The sequence below is a fragment of the Cyprinodon tularosa genome, unplaced genomic scaffold, assembly GCF_016077235.1.
Source record: "Cyprinodon tularosa strain WSP-4 unplaced genomic scaffold, ASM1607723v1 ctg479, whole genome shotgun sequence".
In the NCBI taxonomy this organism is placed as follows: domain Eukaryota; kingdom Metazoa; phylum Chordata; class Actinopteri; order Cyprinodontiformes; family Cyprinodontidae; genus Cyprinodon; species Cyprinodon tularosa.
Genome location: NW_024039206.1, coordinates 515,907 through 530,295, shown reverse-complemented (window position 1 = coordinate 530,295; position 14,389 = coordinate 515,907). Strand labels below are relative to the sequence as shown.

Here is a 14,389-nt window from a genome sequence, read left to right as displayed (position 1 = left end):
CGGTTCTGTGGTATCGGTTCGGGGGGGGGGAGCTGCACGGCATGGTGGGGTGCGGGTCTTGGGTCCTGTTTTGGGCTCCGGTTTTTCCGCTCGCACTTCTCCTCTTGCCTATATATTTTAATTGTAATTATTAATTTATTAATTAATTAATTTATTTACCTATTTATTTATTTATATATGTTTTTTTTTTTTTTTTTTTTTTCTCTTCCTCTGTGGGGGGGAGCGGTTGCGGGCGGGTCGGTGTCTGGTGTCCGCTGTCGCATTGTGGGGATTCCTCCTTTTTTTTTTTTTTTTTATTTATTTATTTATTTTTTTGGGGGGTTTGGCATGTCTGTTGTCTCGGGGGGCCGGCGGGCCTGCTGGGTGGGGGTCCTGCTGGCGGCGCGCCGCTGGTGTGTGGGGGTCCGGGCGGCTCCGGTGGGGGTGGTGTTGGGGGGCCGGTCTGGGCGGGCTGGCTGCGCTGGCTGGGTATTCGGGTGGGTTTTCCCTCCTGGAGGCATGGCGGGGCTGCTCTGTTCCCGCTGATCGCGGCGGGTGGGGCTGCGGGGCGGGTGGGGGCTTGGATTGGCTATGGCCGGCGCGTGTTGGGGAGCCGGGGCGGCGGAGCTGCTCTGGCCGCGTATCAGGGCCTGGTGCGGGCGGCGGGGGGGGGGGGCGGCGGACGTGGCTGAGCTGCTTTGGCTTCGTCCTGTGGGGGGGGCGGCGTGGTTCGCTCCGCTCTGGCTTTGTGCTGCCCCTCGGGCTGCTGGGGGGGGGGGTGGTTGCGCCGGCTGCGGTCTGCTCTTCTTGCGGTTTTGCGCCGGGCGGCTTTTCTGCTCTCGGGCTGATTCTGTGCGCGGTGTGTTTCGTTGCGCGCTGTTGGCATCGGTTTTGGTGGGGTGGGGCTGCGCTTTTGGCCGGGGGGGCTTTTGGGGGGGTCCCGCGGCGCTTGCGGCCGGTTCGCGGCGGATGCGCGTGGGCCCCGGCCGGGGGCGGGGCCGCCTGAGTGTTTTTTCTGGGTGGTGCGGTCGCGGTGAGTGTTGCGGCCGGTCGCCGGGGCTTGGTGCTGGGGGGCGGGGCGTGTTTCGGTGCTCTGTGGGGCTGGGGCGTTTCGGTCGGCGCCGTGGGGGGGCTAGTGTTCGGTGCCCGGCCCTACTTCGGGGCGGCTGGCTGCCGGCGGGGCCCGCGGACTCGTCACCGCGGCTCCCCGGGGCGCCGGCATGGCGGTGGCTGGGGGGCTTCTTCGTGGCTGTCTCTCCTCCTGCCTTGGTGGGGGTCTGATTTCCGGGACTGGCCCCGCCTTGGTGCCTCCGCTTCTGGGGTCCCTTTGGGCGCCTGGGGCTTTGGGTCTCCCGGCGCTGGACTCAGTGCTCTGGGGGGTGTGCCTCTCCGGCTCTCCACAACCACTATTGAGCATTTTTTCTATGGTTAAAACTTTACATGCACAAGTTCACCCTCACAAACAACTACAGGTGCTAGGCTTCAGGTACTTAGAGATTCACTTCCAAACAGAAACCCCCCATTCATATCTTCAGGTAACACAGAGTACATGTCAGACTTAATAATATTACTTTAGCGATAGTTTCAAGGTGTTTGCTTTATTGTATATCTCGTACCATGTCTTTTGGTTGTGCTGTTCTTTTTTTTTTTCTCATCTCATTGCAGGTGATGAAGCAGACTGAAAATGTTTTGTCATTGTCTCCCTCCTATCTCCTCTTTCTTTCATCTTTTGTCCTTTTTTTTCTTTTTCTTTTTCCTTCTTCTTCTTCTTCTTCTGTTTTTCTGTTCTATTTACATTGCAGTGTCCATATGAACTGTAAAACTCCCTGCATAATTATAATAAAGCAATTTATATACATGAAACAAGTGGAGCAGTATGGCAACTGCAATACCGCTACACTTGTGAAAGTAAAATCTGTTGGGTTCCTTTTGGCATCAAGACAATTATTCTTATTGCCCCCTTGCCAGACAGGACACTGTAAAAAAAAAAGATAAATAAAAAATTACAAAAATAAAAAAAAAACAGGATCTGTGACAGAGAGCGGTCCTGTCCGAGTCCCTCATCCACTGGGAGCAGGTCTGACTTAGTACCATCCATGTGAACCAAACTCCTGCTCCGCCTGTACAGAGACCTGATGGACGATATTTGGGGTTCTTTGTATTGGCATCAGAAAAAGATAAATCAGCTTCGAGAATCACCCCATGAATGATGGGGAATGAAAATGAGCATCAGCCATAAAAACCCTTTTTATTTAAAAATTCGGTGTATAACATTCATGCATAAACACCACATTTTATTTCAGTGTTAAATTCTGTTTAAAGTAACAGATCATTAAAAAATGTCTCCAGACCTTTACTGGTTGATGGTTTTCTTTATTCAAACCCCTCTGGTTTTTAATTGGTCACCCCTGGTTTAATGTTTCTAAATATTTATTTCCCGTCATGTCTCCATCCAATGCAGATCATTGGCTCCACCCACATCTAGTGAAAACTAGTGTGATTGGATGAGTCATAGAACGCAAACACTCATTGGTTAGCTAAAGGAAATCATCAGAAGCAAGCAGGTGTTCTTCAAACTGCTAACGTGAATTGTCTATGCCATGCTACAATGTGGGATTCAGAAAAAGATGTTGAAATGTCTGAAAGGTCGGACACAGGCGAGAGCGTATCGGTAGACGGAGACCAACAAGACCTCCCTTATCCTTGGTCCTATCTCTAAGAATTATTAGAAATAGTCGTAAAATTGAGCTTTTAATTCATATAGTGGCATTTGGATGTTTTTTTTAAAGGTTACTTTATACTTTTATACTTTAAAGTAGTTTTTGGAGCACATACTTTTTCACTTTTACTTGAGTAAAGAGGTCAAGTTGATACTTCAACTTTTACCAGAGTGTTTTTAACCTGCAGTATCTATACTTCTACTGAAGTAACAAATGTGTGAACTTTAGACACCACTGATATATTATTATTAGAGCTAATGTTTCAATAAACAAATACTTTATGTTTTACAAGGTTAAACTTTTTTGCACTGCTGAAATTTTCACATGAACAAACTCAATGATAAATTCTCATTTCTTGCATGCATTGTTTTTTTTCCCATCTTACGATTAAAGTGACTCTAATCTCAGGATTTAATCTGTTACCTAAGGACAATCCCAAAAAGAGCTGCGGTTTGATCCGCTAAGCTAATATCTGTCGTCTTGACAACCACACGTACACTATGCAACGCAACAATATTCCCAGTGCTTTGAGGATTTATTCCGCCATAAAGGCTGAAGCACAAACATGTTAAATTCCTTCCCTGTACGAATGCGGCCTGGTTTCACACATACTATCAGGGATGTGTGACTGGAGGGCCCCATGTGCTAATAGGCTTCACCAGCCGGCTACATTCCACAGCTGCGTGGCTCAAGGTCCAAAGGCACATTCACACACACACACAGTTTAATTCCTACTCAGCTGGGAACACCTTCAAACAACAACTGAGGGTCTAAAATGAACATCTACTGCTTTCAAAGTTTTAGGTTACCAGAGTTCAGTCGGGATTTAGAGCATTTTCATCTCGTATTTATAGAATAAAACTGTATTATTCTAAGTGGACATAGAAATTGTCCCCCCAATCCAGATTTGATCCTAAACTCCAGGATCTTTAGTGTGATGATTTATTCTGCATCCCTTCATTGGCTCAAAGCTCTGTGATGTCACTGTCAGCAGTGGTCAGTCAGAAGAGCTGATGCTGATGTGGTTTAATGTGGATCATATTCGACACCGTCTGTCAGAGAGAAATGAGTGTTATCAGGATTATGGCTCCAGCACAGCTGTGGGACTGATCAGAATAATCCTTAACAATTCCCAGCAGATGAATCGTATACTTTCAGAATTATCCACAGATATTTCCTCTGCCATTTATAATTCTCCAAAAGGAATCACACCCAAAGGCACCACTGAGTATTAGGGCCAGGCTAGAGATTTTTTACATTTTTTTATTTTGAGAATAAAGTCGTAACGTTATATTACGAGAAAGAAGTCATCATACAACAACCTGTTTTAGAAAGAAAGCTTGGAGCTCCGCCCAGCAGATGACGGCCGACCAGCTCCACCAATCAGCAACCAGAGTCCACTTTGACCTCCTGCCCAGTTTGATGCTGCTGCTAAAAGATTTCCTGATTTGTCAAACCGATGCTAAAGTATAACTTCACACGATGCTCCACATTCCTCATTTTATAGAAGAAGGTGCTTCTTGTAGGATTTGTCATAAAATACAACTTCTTTTAGCAATTTTAAGACTTTATTCTCTTAATATTACCACTTTATTCTTGTGATTTTATTGCTTTATTAACATGAGTTCTGGTAGTTATCAGTTGCGCTCCTCTCAGTGGTTACTTTTTAATGTACCCCGAGCTTCAACTGAGTTGGGAAAAACTGCATTCTCCAAGTCTGCACCTTGGGGATGGAATAACCTCCAGTAAGAGCTCAAATTAGAAACTCTCGTGTCCATTAATGAATTTAAAGCCACCATGAAGAATGTAGTGATGGAGATATGTGCTTGTTTTTCTTGAGATGCTCAATGTGTTTAAACATACTGCTCTGATTTTATGATGAAAAATGTAAAATGTTGTAAATATGTATGAACTTCCTGTGGTTTGGCTGCTACCTTGGCCAGGTCTCTCTTGAAAAAGAGATTCTGAATCCCAATGGGACTTCCTGGTTAAATAATAAAAAATAAAATAATAATAATGTTACAACTTTATTCTCGGAATATTATTACTATTCTCATTGTGACTTTATTCTTGTAATTTTAAAATTTTATTCTCGTATGTTTCGACTTTGTTCCGGAAATAGCATAAGAAAAAAATCTCTAGCCTGGCCCTAATACTCCGTCGTATGCAGGAGACAGATACGGTAAAAAGGGAAAATTCACGGTGGCTCCGAAATGCGAGCCACATCAACAAATCCTTCAACATAACAACACATTTGAAAAGGCAACAACATATCTAGAAACACAACACCATATTTAGGAGTGCAACAAAATGCTGGTGAAGATTCTCAGTCATCCAGGTCAAAATCATTCCAAAAAAGTAAAAAAAAAAACTATCCAAGTTTGAAGACATTTTGCTTCCCATCCAGGAAAACAGGTGGTTTGAGAGGGGCGGGATCTGACAAGAAAGAAAAACCAACCTTAAACAGAGGTGGGGGACTCAGATTTCAGCTTTCAAAAACCTACAAAGCAGCAATTTAGTGGATTCCTTCCCGCTATCATCGCAACCCCAACCCCTTTACAGGGGAACAGAAGACCTCACCTATTCAGCCAGACCAACAGTTCCCTTTAACTACCCCTCTTTCAGAGACATAGACAGGTATGGGGCCTTGCAGGCTAACAAAGAAGCCAAAGCAACCCAGTTCCTAAGGGTGGACCCATTTATCCGTTTCTATTTGCATGTTTTCTAAGCAAAATCAAGGCTTTGTTGGGCTACTGTATTAAACCTGGAACTCAACGCTATTTCTGACATTTTAAATTGAAAAAGCTTCATGGATGGAAGAGAAACGTCTTCAAACTTGGAAATGAACTCCAGTGGATTGATATTTTAAACTTTTTTTAAGCACAACAGCATTTTCAGAATCACAATGGCGACCTACCACATGAAGTAGATATTAGTGGGAAACCCCTGTCCTCCCTGATTGGCCTACGGCAACATTTGTCTTTTAAAAGTGAAGCCATTCTATGTTTTCTGTTCAGACATTGAATGAGCGAAGGTAAGCAGAATGACTTCTGGTGTAAAAGATAACTGTTGCCGCCGTCCAATCAGCAAGGACTCATATTTACCACTAAAACCTACTTCTGTGTTTTTCAATTTGTATTTGTTTAAAGTTGATTATCATAGCGTTTTTTGAAAAGGTTGGGCGTTTTTTTTAAATATGTGGTCGTGTCATAGGGATCATATTTAAATATCAACTCATTGTGGCTCATTCATACATTTGAACAGCTCTCCGCTGCCCTCACCAACAGTCAAGCTAACTTTCAACTAGTCTGTATTTAAATCAGTTATTTAAACGTAAAAGCCTCAGTGGGAACAGGACACACTGCTGAAGTGAAGGTTGCTTTAAATCCCACATTGTTTGTGTTATAACTGCAGGGGCAGACATGAATGCTCACACATGTATTAAAGTGACTCATTCTGCTCTAATCAGCAACGTCCAAGACTCACTGAAACACACCTAATCAACTGCTAAAACGCTCATAATCCAAATAAGATTAAAGTGCAGATTTTATTCCCCAACAGCATGAAAAACGCGCTGCTTTTTACATCCCATCCATGATGTTTTCATTTTAAAATGTTTCAAAAAGGGTCTAGATTTTTAACACTTTATCAAATCAAACCAATACTAGGAGTACTTAAATATCCTAACCCTCTAAGAGTTAAAGTCGTAGGAAAGTCATATTTAAATCCATCCATCCATCCATTTTCCGACACGCTTAATCCCAAGTGGGGTCACAAGGGTCATTTTTAAATGTCAAATCGTAAACTTAAACATGTATATAAATGTACTCTTTATCAGACTATATTGTCCCAAAATTTAGGAAATTTCTATTTGTAAAAAAATCCTGTTTTAATATCTGTGGGGGTTTTTTTGTTATCTTATTCAGGCCAGTTAATTATACATCAGCCTGAACACCTAAATTCGGCCTATCATATATCAACGGTCGTCTGTCAATCACATTTTTTAGGTCCTAGCATCTTGATTCATATGTCGCAGCTAATATACGCAACGGTTGTAATAATAAATCAGAATCCTTTCCTTTCCCATTGAGTTGCGTCCCAGTGTTCACGGGGATGGACGTCTGTGTCTTCGGCAGGCGCAGAGCTAAAAGAACTGGCAGCGTTGCGAGGAAGCCTTCTACACCAAACCAAGCTTCTGCTGCCCTGGCGTCCTCTTATGTCTCTGTTTTAATTTACATATTTTGCTCTTTACCAATTCCTATTTTTAAGGGGATAAAAAAGAAATGTTTTCAGTAAAATATTCCTACCATTGTAAATGACACTAACGGACACATTTCTAAACCCATTGGAAGTGATTGCACTGGTTCCTCAGAAGCTTTTTTCATATTTTCATGCGATTCAACAGACAACATTCCCACACAATGTCAAGGAGCTCCTGTAATTGAAGTCTGCAGGCTGTAAAGGCCAGCAGGCTTTGTACGTGTGCATCAGTCCACCCTGCTGAGTGTCTCCATGAGCAAAACACTGAATCCCTGCTGGCTCTCAGGTGCTGCTTCCTCCCTCACCCTGATCTATGACCTCTCAACAGGAGGAAAAAAGGTGATTCCACCACCATGCAGATGAATAATGTATCAGTCCGTTATTGCAGCTCTGCGCTGATTGTTACCTCCCTGTTGCCATGAACCCGGACAATATGGAGAGGTCAGGGGTTCTGGGTGTGCTCACACGTCTCTTTTCTCAGACAGAAGAAGACTAAACAATGTCGGAGGGGGGGGTCTGGGATTCACAGACTGGACCTTCTCCGAAACATCTGGAGCCTTAATATTCTGAGAAACAGTGTTAGAAACAGCAGAATGGAGCACTGCAAAAATGATCTAGAAATAAGTAAAAATATCTTAAATTAACTGTATTTACCCTTAATTTGAATGAAATAGTTTGCCAATGGAATGAGTATTTTACTCTTAAAATAAGATTATTAGAGAATATTCTCTTGAAATAAGGCAATGCAATTGTGTTTTCTTATTTTAGGTGTAAATTGTCTTGTTCCATTGGCATAATTTCCGTTTTATCTCCTCAATCCAAGAATAAATGCACTTATTTTAAGAAGAGAGACACTTTGCTAATGAAACGAGACAATTTGCATTTAAGATAAGAAAAAACTATTGGATTGACTTATTTTAAGTGCATATTATCTGACTTTAAGTGTAAAAATACTAATTCCATTGGCAGATCATCTTATCAACCAGCTCAAATTAAGTGTAAAAACAATTAATTTAAGGAATTTTTGCTAATTTCTAGATCATTTTTGCAGTGTGTAGATCTCATAAAATTAATTCAGTCTGGTTTTAATCTATTTTTATGTACGCTTCTATTATTCCTTCAACAGCCAAAGAATTGTCAAATAATGATTCTCTAAATATATATATATATATATATTTATATATATATATATATTTGGTACCTCAAAAAAACAAACAAACAAAAAAAAAAAAAAAACACCCACTCTCCATGTAGCATCACATGTACATTGTATTAGTGTTATTTTAAGCATTAATCATATTTTTGAAAGGTCAAAATTAAGAGAAAAGGACACAACAGAAATATTGAAATAATTAAAACAAGCCAGTAAAGATCAATACTGATCAGTGTCTAATCTGGTTAGAATACCCAGGAAGGGATTCCATATCCGGTCAAATTTAGCTGATGTTGTACAGAATGGATAATTTTTTCAGGAGTACAGTATGACAACAGTTCATTGATCCAATGTTTCTTGTTTGGAGGCTCCATAGATTTCCAGTTTTTAAGTATATTTTTTTCTCTGCAGATGATGCTAATAAAACAAAGTATTTCTGACAAGGATTTAATTTCAAGGACATAAAATCTCCAAGTATTCATATCCTGGTCAGAATCTAAAGAAAGCCCACAAACTGCTGAGGTTATCAGAATTACATTGTTCTATTAGGTTTGCAAGTGAACACAATTCTAAAACATATGAAGAAGATCCCCTACAGACGTCCTCTGGCATTTGTCAGTGATACTGGTATTCAGCTTATTAAAACTATAGGGGGTATAAATTGAATTTGCTGTGTTTTGTTGATATTAATACTGTTTGAGATGAGTTTAGTTATCTGCTACAACTTTTGTCATAGCTGCAGTCTCTAAATTATATTCTAATCTTTTTCCACCTTTCATGTGATCATCATATAATATAGTTAAAAAAAGCAAGAAAAAAACCCCCAAACCTACAAGGAAGGAAATAGAAAATAAAGCTGCAGTGACCTGCCTCCATACAAGTGGAAATTATATAAGAATTATTGAATCACCTTTCATTCATTTACTGCTGCCATCAGTTAAGCTGGAATACACTTCAGCTCTATGTACGAGTTTTACAGCATTTTCTTATTTACATAATTTAGCTAATGCAACAGTTTGCAGAGATTTTTAGAAATATGTTTAAACATAAAACTCTGAAAAGAAAAGCCAAAGTGTGCCCTAATATTTGTATGTCCAGGTCAGACTTTTGCCATTTTTCGTTGCATTTGTTACGTCTTTCTGTTAGATCTTTCCAGTAGTTTTACTCTAGTTATCTTCCTCCATTCCATCACAAATAGAAGCTTTTTTAGTCAGTTTGGTAAATCGTGTTGACTGTTGCACTGCAGCATGACGCACAGCTCCCCTCTGTCATCCAACAGATATACTGATCAAGTCTATTTGAGACAAATGATGCATCCATATCCAAAATGCAGAATGCATTAATATCCATCAAAGAGATGAGCCACATAGGAAGTCAGATGTGAAAATAGTAAAGTAGAACCAGTAAATGTGCAAAATAAGAAGCAATGATGATGGATTTGTTTGCAATCAGTCCCGTATCCCCCAGTCCCCTTCTCATTCAGCTCATCATCCCTATGCTGTTTCCCACTACAGTAGTAGCCATTCAGAATTTCCCCATTTTCAAGCCAAGGGACCATCCTTTCAGTAAAGGGGGTGGAGTCAGAGGAAAGAAATACTGAATTACAGCGTCTGTCCAAGAGATGATGCTTCTCTTTAGATCTTAATGTCAATAAATCATGACAGAAATAATATTTTAGAAGCCAAGGACCAGCCAATGATCAGCCAAAGACCAGGCAATGATCAGTCAATGATCAGCCAAGGGCCCATCAAGGAAAGTGTGGAAATTTTGAATGGCTACTACTATATATATAAAACTCACCTATCGCGGGTGGTCTTTCCCCCCTTTTTCCTCCAAGCTGGGGACCCAATGACCACGGGTACCACTTATGCCGATAGCTTCCAGGTTTTCTCCAGCTCTTCTCTGAGCCTCTGGTATTTCTCTAGTTTTTCATGTTCCTTTTTTCCTGATGTTGCAGTCACTTGGTAGTGCTATGTCAGCCACATGTCAGCGGCTTTCCTCTGCTTTTGTCCACCACCACAATGTCCGGTTGGTTTGCCATTACTCTTCGGTCCGTCTGTATCTGGAAATCCCATAGGATCTTGGCTTGATCATTCTCTACCACGTCTTGAGGTGTTTTCAACTTTGACCTTGGGTTTTCCAGCCCATACTCTGCACAGATGTTCCTGTACACTATTCCAGCCAATTGGTTATGGCGCTCCATGTTAGCTTTCACTGCCACCATCTTGCACCCGGCAGTTATGTGCTGGATTGTCTCATAGGCCTCTATTTCACAGTCTGCACCTGGGGTCTTGTCTGGTGTGGTAGATCTGGGCCTCTATTGCTCTGGTGCTTAGGGCCTGCTCGTGTGCAGCCATGTTGAGTGCCTCTGTGCTGTCCTTCAGTCCAGCTTTGTCTAGCCATTGGTAGGATTTCCTGATATCTGCCACTTTGATTATGGTCTTGAGAAGTGGAGGCACTGGCTAGAAGAAATTGAACTCCCACTAATGATTTGGTCAGACCATAAGAATCTGGCATATCTTCAGTCTTCCAAGCGCCTAAACCCACGACAGTATCGTTGGTCCCTTTTCTTCTCCCGTTTCAATCTTAATATCACCTATGGTCCAGATTCCAGGAATACAAAGCCAGATGCTTTCTCCAGACTTCACTCTCCTGATGAACCCCCAGAGTCTTTTGAACCCATTCTTCTCACCACATGTACCATTGGTTCCCTCACCTGGGATCTGGAAGGGGCTATCCAGGAGGCACAGATCTCTGAACAAGACCCAGGCGGAGGTCTACCTAACCATTGGTATGTTCCCACCTCCATTTGTGCTCGCACCATCCATTGGGGACACTCATCATGATTCATCATCATTTCCTGTCATCCTGGAGTAAGTCGCACTATTGGTCTACTCCGTCAATATTTCTGGTGGCCATCCTTGAATAAGGATGCTATTCAATATGTCTGTGCTTGTTCTACCTATGCTAGAAACAAGACGTCCCATCATCCCCCCTCTGGTCTCCTGCAACCGTAGTCCATCCCTAGTCGGCCCTGGTCCCACATCTCCCTCAACTTTATTACTGGTCTTCCCACATCCAAACATAAAAAGGTTATTCTCAGCATCACTGATCGTTTTTCTAAGGCTTGTCATCTAGTTGCTCTCTCCAAACTCCCCTCAGCATTAGAAACAGCTAGACTTCTCTTCTATCACGTCTTCCCTCATAGAATCCCAACGGAAATTGTCTCTGACAAAGGACCCCAATTAGTCTCCCAGGTCTGGAGAAACTTCTGTTCAGCTCTTGGTGCCTGGCCTTGCCTGTCTTCTGATTTTCCTCCCCAATCTAATGGACAGTGTGAACGCCTCAATCAAGAACTCAATCAATATCCTTCGGTGTGTTTGTGCTTCCAACCCCACCTAATGGAGTGCACACTTACCCTGGAATTTGCCCATAACACTCATATATCATCATCCTCAGGTCTGTCTACCTTTCAGGCATCTCAAGGTTTCCAGCCTTAATTTCTATCAAACACTTTCCCAGATAAGATCATCCCTTCTGTCAAACACCTTAAACAGAACTGCCAAAGAATCTGGAATAAGACTAAGGCTGGTCTTCAAAGGACATCTGCCCAAAATAAGTGTCTTGCTGATCGCAAGAGAGTTCCGGCTCCTATCTACATACCTGGTCAAAAGGTTTGGTTGTCTTCAAAACACTTTCTATTTAAGTCATACACCCACAAATTATCCCATAGATTCCTCGGTCCGTTCATCATTGAGTCAGTTCTTAGTCCATCTGCTGTTCGCCTCAAGTTGCCTTCCCACCTCCGAGTGTATCCTGTGTTCCTTGTTTCCCTGATCAAGCCCTACCTCTCAAGTGCCCTGTGTCCTCTTCCCGAGCTCCCTCCCACTGCCCGTATCAGGGTAGGCAATACTCTGTGGACTGGGAGGGATATGGTCCTGAGGAGTGGTCCTGGGTTCCAGGCTCCTTCATTTTGGATCCCTCCCTCATCAATGACTTTGAGTGTTCGGCGGTCTCTGTTTCAGGTCGTCCGCCAGGCGGCGTCCGTTGAAGGGGGGGGTACTGTTAAATCTTTGTGTTTTGTTTACTTACAGGGTGGCAGGCTTGATGGGTTCCAGCTGTTACTCCTTGATGACAATCAGTGGGGGCCTTTATATTGGAGCAGTTTCCTGGAACAAGCTGCCAGTTGGTTCCACTCTCTCCGTGGTAAAACAGGTCAAGCTCTGTTAGCGAACTAAGCTCCCAGATTCTTCTCTAACCTCTCCTTGCTCTCTTCCTCCACAGAACCAGATCACCAGGATCAGGTCCGTTTCCATCATCTCCTCGCTGCTCTGGAACTGTCTCCTCTCCAGTGACTCCTTACAGGACCAATCAGGCTGCGTGTCCACCCTCAATACAACACAAGACCATCCGCTGGAAAAGGATCCAAACTCAGACTCTCTCTCCCCCTGTTGCTGTTTAAGTTGACTGAGCTCTGCTCCATTAAACCAGGAAATAAACCGTTAAATCTGCCTCTGTGTCCGCAGTTGTCCCCTGTTTAAGAGTCTGGTCAAGCATCATGTCAGTTAGATTTTCTCCCGACCTCACGATTCCTTATCGGGAGGTGGTCGTGAGAGGCTGATCACCCCTCGTTACCCCCTATACACTACACGATGCACAACATAGAATCAGGCTGAAAGTCGGCCCGATCGAAAAAGTGGAAGATGACAACAATTAATATTTGAAAATATTGCAATAAGATAGACAAATATCAAGTTATTTTCAAATTCTGGTATTTAAAAGGCTAAAATAATAAATATATATATTTATATAATTACAAAACAAGTAATTTGGGGAAACCATAACCTTTTCTGTTTTATTTTTCAACATAAGATAAAACCAATACTTATGGTAGGAAATGTATATCTTTGTTCACTTACTTTCTTTTTTTTTAGCAATGTTTATGTCAATCCTGCTGCCTTCATTCACATGGCAAATTTTGTCCTGAAAGTATTTTAAATATGGAATTATTACATACCTTTCAATTAATAATGTTTTTCTAATTCAGAGTAATTTTCATGTGAATGTGCTTTACTGGAGGCATCCATGTTTGTCAAAGAACACTACTCGTCACGGTGCGGTATCGGCTGTTGATCAAGTCCCAGTGCTGTATCTGGTGTTTGTCACAATGCGCTATTATCCAAGTCATCTTGAAAACATTCTTCTTCCAAATGTTGGCTACATATTACGGGTTTTTTCTCTGGCCAGAAGTTCGATGGCAAATCCTCCCTCTTCAAGTTGGCGATCCAACGACCAACCCGTCCGTGGAGGATCAGGAATCAGAAAGGTGGAATAACTCTTTTTTTCACTTTTACCCGATGTATTCCAGCATCCAGCTGCCATGCACGTGGGCATTGTCAGTTTCACTATATCCATCCATCCATCCATCCATCCATCCATCTTCCTCCGCTTATCCGGGGTCGGGTCGCGGGGGCAGCAGCTTAAGAAGGGAGGCCCAGACTTCCCTCTCCCCAGCCACTTCTTCCAGCTCTTCGGGAGGAACCCCAAGGCTTTCCCAGGCCAGCGGAGAAACATAGTCTCTCCAGCGTGTCCTGGGTCTTCCCCGGGGCCTCCCCCCGGTGGGACGTGCCCGGAACACCTCACCAGGGAGGCGTCCAGGAGGCATCCTAAACAGATGCCCAAGCCACCTCAACTGGCTCCTCTCGACGTGGAGGAGCAGCGGCTCTACTCCGAGTCCCTCCCGGATGACCAAGCTTCTCACCCTATCTCTAAGGGAGAGCCCAGCCACCCTACGGAGGAAACCCATTTCAGCCGCTTGTATCCGCGATCTCGTTCTTTCGGTCATGACCCAGAGTTCATGACCATAGATGAGGGTAGGAACGTAGATCGACCGGTAAATCGAGAGCTTCGCTTTTTGAATCAGCTCTCTCTTCACCACGACGGACCGGTACAGCACCCGCTTCACGGCAGACGCTGCACCAATCCGCCTGTCGACCTCCCGCTCCCTTCTTGCCTCATTCGTGAACAAGATCCCAAGATACTTAAACTCCTCCACTTGGGGCAGGACACCCCCCCTGACCCGGAGAAGGCACTCTACCCTTTTCCGGCTCAAGACCATGGCCTCGGATTTGGAGGCACTGATCCCCATCCCGGCCGCTTCACACTCGGCTGCGAACGATCCAGCGAGAGCTGCAGATCACGACCTGATGAAGCCAATAGGACCACATCATCTGCAAAAAGCAGAGACGCAATCCTAAGGCCACCAAAACGGATCCCC

General features: G+C 43.3%; 1 long non-coding RNA gene across 1 annotated transcript in view; it reads right to left on the bottom strand.

Moving 5' to 3' along the window:
• LOC119794408 overlaps positions 1-12,491 on the bottom strand; it is a 37,552-nt gene extending 25,061 nt beyond the window's left edge. Inside the window, exons 1-2 of the long non-coding RNA XR_005282214.1 lie at positions 12,205-12,491; positions 4,634-4,683 (exon numbers count right to left, since the gene is read on the bottom strand). This is a non-coding gene — a long non-coding RNA (uncharacterized LOC119794408). The remainder of the gene's footprint in view (positions 1-4,633; positions 4,684-12,204) is intronic.
• Between the last annotated feature and the right edge of the window lie 1,898 nt (positions 12,492-14,389).